This window comes from Phocoena phocoena, chromosome 4, assembly GCF_963924675.1.
Source record: "Phocoena phocoena chromosome 4, mPhoPho1.1, whole genome shotgun sequence".
Lineage (NCBI taxonomy): Eukaryota > Metazoa > Chordata > Mammalia > Artiodactyla > Phocoenidae > Phocoena > Phocoena phocoena.
This window is the reverse complement of record NC_089222.1, coordinates 6,396,941-6,411,071: the sequence shown is the minus strand read 5'-3', so window position 1 is coordinate 6,411,071 and position 14,131 is coordinate 6,396,941.

Below are 14,131 nucleotides of genomic sequence, written 5' to 3'. Positions count from 1 at the left end.
GAATGAAAAGGACCATAGCACCTACAAGAAACTGAAAGAAGACAAATGTGACTAAAAGGAAGAGAGTAGGAGTGAGAGATCACCCCAAAAGAGGTGAGCTGGGTTGTCAAGAGATCATCCTGAGTGCTGTAGGCCAGGTTAGGGAATGGGGTCTTAATCCTAAAAGCAATAGGAAGACACTAAAGAATGGAAAGCAGGGTGAGACATGGTTATAAGAGTGTCTTTCAAAGATCCTTCTCAAAGAAGGTGTGATATATATATATATATATACACACACACACACACACACACACACACACACACACACACACACACACACACAATGGAATATTACTCAGCCATAAAAAAGAATGAAATAATGCCATTTGTAGCAACATGGATGGATCTAGAGATTATCATACTAGGTGAAGTAAGTCAGACAGAGAAAGACAAATACCATATGATACCACTTACATGTGGAATCTGAAATATGGCACAGACGAACTTATCTATGGAACAGAAGCAGACTCGCAGACATAGAGAACAGACTTGTGGTTGCCAAGGGGGAGTGGGGTAGGGGAGGGATGGAGTGGGAGTTTTGGACTAGCATAGCACAGGGAACTATATTCAATATCCTGTGATAAACCATAATGGAAAAGAATAGAAAGAAAAAAGTTCTTCGGAAAACTGAAAAACAAACAAACAAACTTCCCCCCCCAAAAAAAAATCCCACCAAGATGCTTCTCACCGAAGTGGAGAGAACAGATGATGATGGGCAACGTAAAAACAGGCAGAAAATGTTTATTGCTGGAAAGAGATGAGATGTATTCAATTAAATCCTGGTGGTAAACAAAAAGGGAAGCAGATAAATAGGGATTTCAAAGGTGAGTAAAGTGATGTTGAGAAAGAGGTTTAGTCTGGATTTTAAATAAATGGTAGAGAAAATTGGGTTCCTTATCTCTCTTTTAAGAACATACAACTTGGAAGTACTGATTCTTTCCAGATAGAACCCAGCAATTCAGCTCCTAGAAGAGAAATCTGGTGCAATATTGACGCTGGCTACTGGCCATTCCTGTTAGCTGGTGAGGTGTCCAGCCCTCCGTGGAAATATAATTTTTTGTGTCTGATGATCATTTTGTTTTTCTGTGTTATACCTTCTTTGTCTCGCATATATTTTCATAGTTTTGTGGTTTTAAAAGTGTGTTTCCTCAGGAAGGAAAATTAATATGTACCAGGGAAACGTCTCATTAAACAAAGTTAAATTGATTTTGATCTTGCAAGATATCTTACTATAGACTAACTTACTATTAGTCTAATGTGTGAGGGAGATAGGGTAACGACCCATTTCTTTAATTATTTGAACACAAAACATTTTTTTCCAAGATCATCTCTTACAACTAGTCTTTTATGAATTATATCTTTGGCAACTCTTTGTTAAACTGCAGTCTCTTGCCCCAAGGAGTATCTTTTATTCAACAGTCCCATCCTGGCTTAAAAAATCAAAATAGCCACAATATTGTAAATCAACTATACTCCAATAAAAAATTTTAAAAATAGATAAACAGCAAGCACCTACTGTATAGCACAGGGAACTATATTCAATATCCTGTAATAACCTATAACGGAAAAGAATCTAAAAATGAACATATATGCATATATAAACCTGAATCGCTTTGCTATACACCTGAACGTATCACAACCTTGTAAATCAACTGTACTTTAATAAAGGAAAAGATTTTTTAAAAGAGCCACAATAGTCCTGCCCCAAGAGGTTCAGTAGGCTTTGTCTAGAAATCCTTTAACATGTTCATTTGCTTTTCTGGCGGCTAAAGCTTGAACTGGGTGGTGACGCTTACAGTGCTGTTGCAGTGATGACTTGGAAGAAGAGTGGTCATCGGGTCACCTTTCATGCCTGGGGCGGCACTGGCTCTGTGTGTGGTGTGTTTGGAGGAGGGGTGGAGGCTGTGGTCAGGAAGGAGTGAGAGCAGCACTGAAGACAGGTTTTCAGCTTATAATCAGTGATCTAGGCGTTGCAGTTTGTAGAAAAGTAGTCAAGAATGGGGAGGGGGGTCATGCAGAGTGAGGTAAGTCAGAAAGAGAAAAACAAATATCGTATAATATCGCTTATATGTGGAATCCAGAAAGATGGTAGAGATGAACTTACTTGCAAAGCAGAAATAGTCACAGATGTAGAGAACAAAGTTATGGTTACCAACGGGGGAAGGCAGGAGGGATAAACTGGGAGACTGGGATTGACATACACACACTACTATATATAAAATAGATAACTAATAAGGACCTACCGTATAGCACAGGGAACTCTATTCAGTGCTCTGTAATAACCCATATGGGAAAAGAATCTAAAACTGAGTGGACATATGTATATGTATAACTGAATTACTTTGCTGTACCATAGAAACTAACACACCATTGTATAAAGCAACTATACTCCAAAAAAAATTAATTTTAAAAAAGGGGAAAAAAATAGACAAGGAGGGGAATGAGTTTCTACTGCTTTTTCTAGTCATCGCTTCCCATCCACATCCAAATTAATATCCTTATTGCCTAAGAATCCGAACATAGTGTCACATATAAAATTTTCTAAGTTGAATCTACATTCTGAAAGTCTATACCAATCAAAATACTGAACTCCACTTCTAGAAACTTTTTTTTAATAATTTGCTGCCCCTAGTGGTCAAATAATGTCTCTCTTCATCTGCCTTTGATGGATGAACATTCCAGAGATCTCTTTAAGAGGTGTTATGTACTTCTTCTCTTTGGTAATTAAAAAAGGTGTGTATACCCAGCATTCCAAAAATATACATTAAAAGCAATGAAGTATAAATGAAAACGACAGTTCTGGCAATGATGCTGATCAAAATAAGAGGACAAATTCAGAGCAGATATATAATGACAAGCCGAGCAATTTTAGAATGGTTGCTAATATTAACGTTACGTTATACTGGATACAACGTATCCAGTATATACAACGTATCTATTCTGGATACAACGTATCATGGAAGCATTAATGCAAAGAGGACAAATATTGCTTGAAAGATTATAAAACAAGCCATACACATCAGCTTGAACAAAGTGTTCAGTGCAGTGCCTGAAATACAATAAATGGTATATATAAATGTTAGTTATTATCACTATTCTTATTTAGCTCACTTTTTAATTCTTCAAATATTTATCTATTTTATTTATTTATTTTTTTGGCTGTGTCGGGTCTTAGTTGCAGCACGCGGGATCTTTGTTGAGGCTCACCGTCTCTTCATTGTGGTGTGCAGGCTCCAGGGTACATGGGCTCTGTAGTCTGTGGCACGCAGGCTCTCTCATTGAGGCACGCAAGCTCAGTAGCTGTGCGCAGGCTTAGTTGTCCTGCAGCATGTGGGATCTTAGTTCCCTGACAAGGGATTGAACCCACGTCCCCTGCATTGGAAGGCGAATTCTTTGTCACTGCACCACCAGGGAAGTCCCCTTTTTTAAATTTTCTAATTCAATTTTGTATAATAGTCCACTTGGTCCACAAATCAATTTGTAATCTTGAGCAAAGAATGGACCAACTATTATTAGCCAGGATAAAATAACCAAGATTAGCACGTTTAAACTCTTTCAAATATGAAACATAATTTTCTGTCTCTTTCTGTATCTTTCATCCACTAAAACCTGGAGTTAACATCATTCTGTGTTCAACAAAGTGAAAAGATTTTCACAAATGGAAAAAAAAAATCCCTGGGGCTCTTCATAAACACTTGCTTCCAAGAATTCTTCTTAAGTACTTGCTCTACAGTTAGTCCTTCAAAAAAAGAAAATAAGATGAAACTCCAATTTCAAAAATTTTGAAGCAACAGAATATCTTGTTTCTTGCTCAAAGGTAATTTCTTCTCTTATTATAGGCTATATTTGGAGACGATCAATGTGAGACTGAAACATCTTTAGAAGCTACTGAATATAGGAAGATGCACGCGTTCATGTATCAAGCAGATAAAAATAATGTTAGCCCTTAGGTTTATTTCATTCCACTCAGCTACAGTTAACCCTTAAAAGGTTTCCAGCAGAATGAATACCAAAGTTGACACTAGAACTGGGAAGGAGGATGCTCAGAAGATGGAATAATCTGTACTCAAGGAGAGTGTAGACATGGGAATGCCCTGGCTGTCCAGTGGTTAGGTCTCAGCACTTACACTGCTGGGGCCCGGGTTCGATCCCTGGTTGGGGAACTGAGATACCGCAAGTCGCGCAGTATGGTCAAACAAAACAAAACAAAACCTGAAATGTTAAAAAAAAAAAAAAGAGAGTGTGGACAATGTGAAGATATTTTTGACCTAGAGAGATGTCACTTCCCATCACAGTGCTGCAAGTTAACAGCTTGTGTAATTTGGGTGATTACTAGTCTCTGATCCTAGGTTTTCTTATCTGCAACGTGGGTTTAAAAATCAGATTTAAAAGTTGTAGCAGGGATTCAAAATGAAGTAATATGCCTAAAGCTCATGCTACCTGTAAGCACTCATTTATTCAAAAATCAATTACTGAGCACCTATTATGCTCCAAGACGCAGTCCTAGTAATGAGGAAACACAAGTGAGCAAGGTTGATACATTTTTCTAGACATATTCTACCAGGGCATACAGAAAGTAACCAAGTTTCAGGTCAGAAATACAAATTGAGGAATATTCTTCAGAATAACTGGCTTGTACTCTTCACAAACGTCAAGAAAAGAAAGATAAAGGAAGGTTGCAGAACTGTCTCACAATATGAACCCTGGATTTGGTAACATTATACCAATATTAACTTTCTGGATTTTGATAACTGTTCTGTTGTAAGAGGATACCCTTTATCTTAGGAAATTCACATTGAAGTATTTAGGGGTAAAGGAGCAAAATGTTTCCAACAACCCTCAAAACGCTCAAAAAACATGGAGGGAAGAGAAGGAGGATGCAAGAAGGAAGGATAACAATAAAACAAATGGGCAAAATGTAAATAATTAGTCAATCTTGGTAAAGTCTATCTGAGAGGTCCTTGCACTATGCTTGCCAATTTTCTGTAAGTTTCAAATTATATAAAAACAAAAGGTACTTTGATGGCGAGAAGGTAGAGAGTCATTGAACAAGTATCCATTCCTTTTTTCCTTCTTTTGGAATCTTGCTAAATTTGCTAAATAAATTTTGTTAATGTTATTTAGAATTTCAGCAGTAGAAATACAGACTTACACTTTTGTGTTTCCTCCATATTGAGTAGTACTCTGCCTCAGTGGATTTGATGAGATCAATAATTTATAGTACAGGACTTTAGGTAGAATTATATTACTGGCTTGAATGAATTAAAGAGCATCCCTCAATACTTGGCACAGCTTCTAAAGCTGGTGGTTTCTTTGGAAAACAAACTAAATGTGTAGGAAATTTCAAAAGCTCACTGACATTTCAAAGCTAAGGAGCTTCACCTTCATTTTCCAATAACAAGTCAGAGAAATGAAGAGCTTTAAGTTAGTAAAGATGCATCTGTGGCTTTCAGTTTAATTACTCCAGCATTTCATGGACTGGATCAGATCTATAACATGCAGCACACGCTCCATAATCAGAGCTACTCATTGTATTGATTTCTCGATTACTCTAATTAATAGTGTCACACATAAACCCACTGGTGTCAACTAGCAGATTTCCTTCCGATGTTTTAGAATAAGTGTGCATGTATATGCATGTGAATGTATGAGTTTGCCTGTGTGTTTTAGAGCGGAAAACCACTGATACGCACCTAAAAGAACACATATAAACAGATAAAAATGTTAACGTGATGGGAAAAAATAAGGTCAAATATTTGTGAAAAGTACTGTCCATCATATGTTCTACAAAGAAAATTTTTATCTTTGACTTGTGAAAAATGGGTACTTGTGAAAATCTAAAACCTGAAGCTGTAATGGCCATTATTTTAAGTTTTCAGCTTTGGCAATGTTGGCCTCCTTTGACCTATTTCAGTCTTGGGCAAGGAAATCATATTTGGTCTACTTTACTCGAATTCCTTCAAAGTCCCTAATGTGAAGACAATTCGTTTCTCCCTAATTTACCGTCTTAAGTGTTGGCAACAGCTTTATCTTATTACCATATGAGTATTTATTCTAAAATATAGGATAAATAAAAATTCAAGCCTGCAACTTGCACTTCCAGCTATGTTGAGATATTTTCTAGGAGACCAATAATGCTGCTAAGAATAAAAAATAGAATGAAAATTTAAACACTGGATTTGAAACAAGAGAGCTGCTGAAGCAGCCAGTTTTGAAGAGCAAGATCTTGGAAAGAAGCAATTCTTTTTAAGGTAAGCTCAATTTTTGGTACATTGGTTTTCTCCTTGGGACATTATTGACATATGCCAAAGATGTGACTCAGATGGGTAGAAGCTGCTGAGAGTCCTAAGACACAAAAGAGCGTTTGGTGATTTCACAGCCTTTGGGGAAACAAACATTGGAGTTCTGGTATGACAAGACTTCTAGGACTTGATTGACCATAATTCCAATGATGAATGAGGGTCACAGGAGTGAGACTAACACTCGAAACCTGTTGCCCCACTGAGTCGTTACCTGATTAAGCTACTTTGGAGAGATGCAAAGGAGCCAAGCAGAAAATACATGAAAAGAAGCTAACATGACTAAAGTGTAGCATGGAGTTTTCAGCATTCCCGCAGTACTAGGAAGACCAAAATTGCACTTCAAGACCTCCAAGGAGGAATGGCACTAAAACACCCTACAGGCTCTAACTGGGACCCCTGGAGGGATACAACGTAAGTGTGGGGGGTTAACCAGGGGTAGACTGGACCTTATCAAGACTGCAAAGTAGCATCCAGTCAGTTCAAGATCTGATTGGATTTAGGTGCTATGTCTCTTTTTGGCCTTCCAGAGGACAGGGTAAATCATCATAAAAATTGTTCATATGCCAGATTGGCAACGAAACCAAACTTGTTTAAAATATGAAGAAAAAAGGACCAGAAGAAAAATCAGGAAATACAAAGTGACACAAATAATACAGTTATCAGATGAAATGTTTAAATAACTGTGATTAATTTCTTCCAGCAAAGAGATGACCAGGTGGAGAATTTTAACAGAAAATAAGAAAATGATCAAATGGAAACCTCTGAGTTGAAAAATACAATAACTAAAAGATTGGGACTGACATATATATATACTAATATGTATAAAATAGATAACTAAGAAGAACCTGCTGTATAAAAAATAAATAAATAAAATTTAAAAATAAAATAAAATCATAGCATGAGAGATGGGACACAGGTGAAGATAGGATGGGTGAACTAGAAGACAAATCAATAGAAAATATATAGACTATAGCACAGAGGGCAAAACAGATGGAAGGTGCAGGGAGGAACAAAAGAGATGTATTATATACAAGCAATAAGAACAAAAAGCACTGACTACATTGTTCATGTCTGTATTATTTATAATAGTTCCAAATCAACAGTAGAACGGACATTTTGATATGTTCATATAATGGGAAATATTTACTATTGAGAAGTACTGAACCACTGCCACAGGCAAAGACATCAGTGAATCACTCAAACGTACGATGATAAAAAAGAAACCATATACAAAAGAGTACATGCCTCATCATGCTATTTATATACAATTCAAAAATGGGTAGAAGCTATCATTATTATTAAAGAGGAATTAATTTACTGGGGCTGCTGTGGGTGCTGCTAATATTCTCCTTCTTCACTCAGTGGTGGTTACAATGAGTATATTTGCTTTGTGAAAATCCATTGAATTGTATACTTATGATTTGTGATTTTGTGTACGTATGCTAAACTTCAATTTAAAAAGATTTTAAACAATTAAAGCCTGAGTATGTTAAAGTTTTGTGGGATAATGTCAGTCACTCACATTCTCCCATAGCTAATAAAGTCCCTTTGGACATTGATTACTTTTGGCTTCCAGGAATTGAAGAATTAATCAGTAGAGAGAATGTCAAAAATGGAAAAAAAAAAAAGAAAGAAAAAAAAAGGAGGTTGGATGGGGGATGTGTGTATAACTGAAAGATTACTCAACAGCCATGTGTACCTTTGAAGCAATGAGCAGAATGGATGTTGCTGAAGAACAAGCAAACTACCCAGCAGTTCTTCCCCCTTTAGTAGTAAAGTTAATGTAGTCAAAGGCAAGAATCAGAAATAACAGATATTAATAATGGCACCACCATACAATTTATAAACAAATAATAAATCAAAGTCTTTCCAGTCTTCTTTTCCATATGAAGGCATAAACTATTTTTTCCTCTGTTATTTTTTGCTTGCTTGTTTGCTTGTTTTATCACTTCCAGAGGTAAGATGTTCCCAATGTATTTGGAAACTCTCGCTGCTTTATACTCCTTTGATAGGTTCTCTTGTTTCTAGATGGTGATATCCTGGCAAACAGGGTCCCTTTCTTATTTAGTTATGTATACACGTTCCCTAATCAAGCACCTGTCAAAGAGTAAGTACTAAAGAAACAGGTGTTTTCTCTTACCAGCAGGACTTATTTATTTTTTAATATCTTTATTGGAGTATAATTGCTTTACAATGTTGTGTTAATTTCTGCTGTATAACAAAGTGAATCAGCTATACTTATACATATATCCCCATATCCCCTCCCTCTTGTGTCTCCCTCCCAACCACCCTATCCCACCCCTCTAGGTGGTCACAAAGCACCGAGCTGATCTCCCTGTATTGTGTGGCTGCTTCCCACTAGCTATCTGTTTTACATTTGGTAGCGTATATATGTCCATGCCTCTCACTTTGTCCCAGCTTACCCTTCCCCCTCCCTGTGTCCTCAAGTCCATTCTCTACATCTGCGTCTTTATTCCTGTCCTGCCCCTACGTTCTTCAGAACCTTTTTTTTTTTTTACATTCCATATATATGTTAGCATACGGTATTTGTTTCTCTCTTTCTGACTTACTTCACTCTGTATGGCAGACTCTAGGTCCATCCACCTCACTACAAATAACTCAATCTTGTTTCTTTTTAGGTACCAGCAGGATTTAAATTAGGGATAATATTGTAGTATTTTATATATGATACATACTTTTCCTTTGCTTATTTTTTTTCCTGGAAAGAGAGAGGAAAATAATCCAGGAACTATGCCATCATTGGCAAACATAGGTTATGATGTGTTTGCCCTTGTGTGACTTAAACTCATGCTAAATTTTCTCTGAGATTAGAGATTTTGCTTGTGATCTGACTCATATGTTTATAATCGGATTTTGCCTTTGTCTCTAGACCAGTATGGATATTAGTAAAACTTTCCATTTACCCTTTTATCCAGCTACTCTTTTGTGAGTACATTTCCCTAATTATGCCTCTAGATGGTTCCCCACGAGTGTAATCAGTAAGATAATCACAAATTGGCAAATTAACACTTTAAAAAGCCTTCCTGGGTAGTAAGCCTAGATGGCATGTGAAAGCTATCTTAAGATGTTCAGTATTACCGTAAAAGTATCCTACACAACTGACCTCAGTTCTACACACACAGCCTAGAAGAGCATACAATCCATGAAGAAACAAAACACACTTGCTTCATGTTAACATCAAAATCAGAACTTCAGGCTTAAAAGTTTATTTGCTCTGGATAGAGCTCCCAAGGATCCAGGTTCACCAGCTCCAGGAGCCTGCCATCGGACACGATGACTCAGAGAACAACAGATAATAGTCCTGACAGACTCTAGTACATGCTGAACTTCTTTTCCAGTGGTCCCCTTGACCAAATGATCCATAGTTGATAATTCATTTGCCTGGAGAATTTTCTGGACAGGTTTCAAAAACTAATAAAATGGGGTACGAGTGATTTTGTCACTGTCCTGTACAACTGCGCTAACCAGAAGGAAAAAAATAAAATTCTCTGCTCTTACACTACGTACATGTAATTCCACAGATCACTTTAATCATAACCATATAATATTTTTACTATTAAATAACACCTTAGGCAACCCTACCATAGAGGTAAGGAACCCTGAGGTCTGGAGACTGAACTCCTTACCCAACACTTGACAGCTAATTAGTAAGTAAGTTGAACAACTTAGTTAACTCTGGTCAACAATAAGGAGGCCTTCCTGTAACAAGCTGTTGGAGTAGCTCTTTTCAAAATGTGTGGTTTTGAGGTTTGAAATAAATAGGGGAGGAATAAAACTCTTGCCCTCCTCCAGTAAAACGTGTACTTTCTAATCTGAAAAGTTCAGTAATACTCGGCTCTTAGGCCCCTGAAACAACTACTACTTTTCAGATGCTCCATCTCAGCAAAAATGTTTAGAAGAGAAAGAGAGAAGAGTGAAGTCTTTGCAGGAAGATTCCAGATGAAGAAGAGATAAGTAATCAAAGATGGAGAACGCCGGGGTGGAAAAATATGTGTCAAGCCTTAGAACAAAGGAACTTGTATTGGAAATGTCGTATGAGTATCAATCATATATGTTTGCATGGACAGTAACCATTGCTACTGTGGTGGTTTAAAAATATGTCCACAAATTCTTTGATAATCCTCTGTTTCAAAGGCAGAACTTAATTCTCCCCTTCTTGACTTTGGGCTGGACTTAGTGATTCACTTCTAATGAATAAGATATCATAGAAATGATGGTGCCTGAATTCCCAGACTAGGTCATAAGAGGCATTGTGACTTCCTTTCTTTCCCTTGGATGTCTTGCTCTGGGTTAACCCAGCTGCCACATAGTGGGGACACTACTAAAACAGTCTTGTAGAAAGGCCATCGTGGCAAAGAGCTGAGACCTCCTGACAACAGCCAACACTAACTTGTCAGGTATGTGAGTAAGCCACCTTGGAAATGGATCTACTAGCTCCACGCAAGCTTTCAGATAATTGCAACCCTGGCCAATAGGTTGACAGTAACCTCATAAGAGATCTTGAAGTGGAACCACTCAACGAAGCCACTTTTGAACTCCCGACTCATAGAAACTCTGACGTAATAAATGTAATCATTAAATTTCAGAATCATTTCTTGCACTGCACTAGATAACTAATAATGTCATGTTGGAGTGAAGAGCAGTGTCATATTATAGAACACAACTACTATTGGGGTGAACCATGTGAAACCGCTTTTTTTTTTTTTTTTAAATTGCTCCTTTTGTAGGTCACAAATCTCCATTCCATATGGTTCAACCTACTGTACAGGGGCTCTACCAACTTGTTTCATTCTTCATTTAGATGGGATTTTGGTCACCCAGGATGCATCTGTTCAATGTGTTTGCCATTTTCCAAATTATAATCAAATGGAGATATAGTCATAATTTCCTGACATAATGTTCTGATGCAACAGTTGGAAACCAATTACTTGTGGATTACCTCTTAGTTTAGACATGTAAAAGATAATTATTAGCAAATGATGATCATCCTCTCTTTCCAAAGGTATTTTGGATTCGGAACAAAGATTTGAATAAATGCTGAAATATGCTTCAAATTTCTCACACAGTCCAAAATACAGAAAGTTATTTTCTTCGGACCCTTAGAAGCACTGGGTGAATGTTCTTAGGACAAACACACACACACACACACACACACACACAGGCAAACCCTCCAGTCTGTAAGTATGTAATTAATTAACTTTGAACGCTCTCCTCATTTTAATCCCATTAAATGCCTTAGCTGGCCCAGGTAACGTAAAATTAGCCTCTTGATAACTTAGTATCTTTTTTGGTACAACATTTGCCATTTCCACATTTCCGTTGAAAGTATATGTCAAGCTGTTGAGTGAGAATTTATTTCTTCTTCCATCTCCCTGGAGCTTTCATGTGTGTCCTTGATTTAGTGCAAAGCTTTCTGTGTAAATTTTCCAGCACCAGATCACAACAATTTCTCTCTTATCTTCTTCATTTTCAGCTTTAATTGAAGACAAATCTTAAATGGGAGTGTACAAAAATTGGTACATTTTACCCTGGCCCCAAATGCAATATTCTGCTATTATTTTAAAGGGTTTTAATCAATGATCTTTCTTAACAGTTAACAGGGATGTGTCACATATGAATAACTGTTATGGGGTCCTTATTTTCTTTGAAAAAAAAAGAATCCCTAAACTGAAATCCCTGATTTTCTATTTAAATTACTCTGTCATCTTAGGGAATCTAGTGACAGTGGAACAAGTGTGGTATTTACTTCTTCTCATGATTATATCCAACAAAGGTCTGGTCAACACCAGTGATTAATGAGAAACAACAAGGAACTATTCACAAATTTAAAGTTAGAAATCACGTTCCATTTTGTATACCTTCAGAGCATGAATCTACCTAACTTCCTAGTAAGAGCTCAAAATGTTAACTGTGCCTTTTTCTTGGTAGTGAGATTAGAATTGATCTTTATTTTAATTTGTACTCATTTCTATTCCTTAACATTAATTTTAGGAGCAAATACGTATTTCTATTCTATTCTATAAATATGTAATTATTAGGAATCATATTTGTACTTAATATATAATTTACATATATTATATTTTTGTGTAAACCCAGAAAGTCTATATCAGGCACACTAATACTAGAGGTAATATATAAGTTCATCAGTTGACTCAAATGTAGGTCCAGGAATCTTATTGAACATTTTTCTTCTTTTCTTTTTATAGAGCTTAGCCTATCTCTGCATCCTCTGTGGAGAAAAGATTATGAGCTGAAACAGCTATTGCTACCCACATGGGGAAATTCTGAGCTTCTTAAAACTACTGACAAACGGTTTGTAGAGCTTGGACTTGCTTTGAAAACAGAATGCTACCTTAAAGGACAACAAATCTTCTGGCAATAACTCAAATTTAACAGGTTGCTGCAGCAAATCTATCTTTTCAAACAATCAGTGGGTGATCTGACGGCAGAATCAACAGTACACTGTACCAAGAATTCAAATGCTCTATTAAAGCTGCTAATAGTGGCTTTTATGGAGGTATAATTTGCAGTGGCTTTTATGGAGGTATAATTTTCCATTTAACATGTAAAATTCCCTGTACAAAAACACTGGAATAATTATGAAAATGTAAGTAAGCCTTTGCAAAATGTAATTATGGTGAGGGAGACTTTTCCTTTGCCTTCAGTATTTTATGCATGTATTTTGTTCCATAAGCAAAGTAATTAAAATGTTGCAAGACACACTGAAACGCTGGCATTTTGGATGGAAAGCAGTTGTACTCCTGGCAACGAATGTTTCGTGCTTCTAAGGAATTTTAAAATTGTAGTTGTAATAAATTACTCAGCCAGGCAAACAGGAAACGAGAGCCAAAATCATGCTCTCAGCTTTGAGATCTGTAGCCACATGCCATCACAAAGCTGTGAATTTTCTATGAAGTGAGACAAAAACCACATTTGTTTTGTTAGCAAACATTTGGAGCAAGGGGAGATAAAACTGTACTATTTATACAGAGAAAACAAGAAAAATAACTTGCAAGTCATCTTATTCTTTTAGGTGAATTGTTTCCAAGATTTAGAAATGATTGGCCACACTGCTGGTAAATAATGTTCCCACCACAAACAGGGATGCTCTAGCATGACAGCTGTTACAATGAGAGACTGTATTATGGTGTTGCTTCCATATAGGTACTTGACCTGAGAGTCCAGAAGGTAATGGGCAGCTTTGGAATGACTACAGACTGAATTTGGATCGTGCAATGTCCACCCTCTTCATTTTGGCCAGTCAGTTAAGTTTTGAGCAAGATGTACTGAGTTGTGACTTTGTATCAATCACAGTGGTAGGACGTGGAGGTTTAGTAGTACGTGTGTCTGCTATAGTGTCTGCCTTAATGGATTTTACAGTCCAGTTTCCCTAGAAGCTAGTTTAGTGTGTTAATGAATTATGGATTCCAGGGCCAGACCACATGGACTTGATTTCTAGCTTCTCCACTAATTATCTGTGTGATATTGGGCAAATGATCTCATCTCTCTGGTATGCTCATCGTGGAATGAGAATAGTAACAGTCCTGTCTCACGTAGATGCTATGAGAATTAAATGAGTTAGCCTGTGTATAAGTATAATGCCTGGCACTCAGAATTACATAGGTTATTTGCTATTATTTTTACCTCCACCCCAACCCAGCAGTGCTATAAATATTGCCTACTGGTTAACCTAATACCGACTTTTACAGAAGGTAGATATCCAGAAAAAGTCACAGATCAGAAAATCCTCTAGAAGGTATCTAATAGCT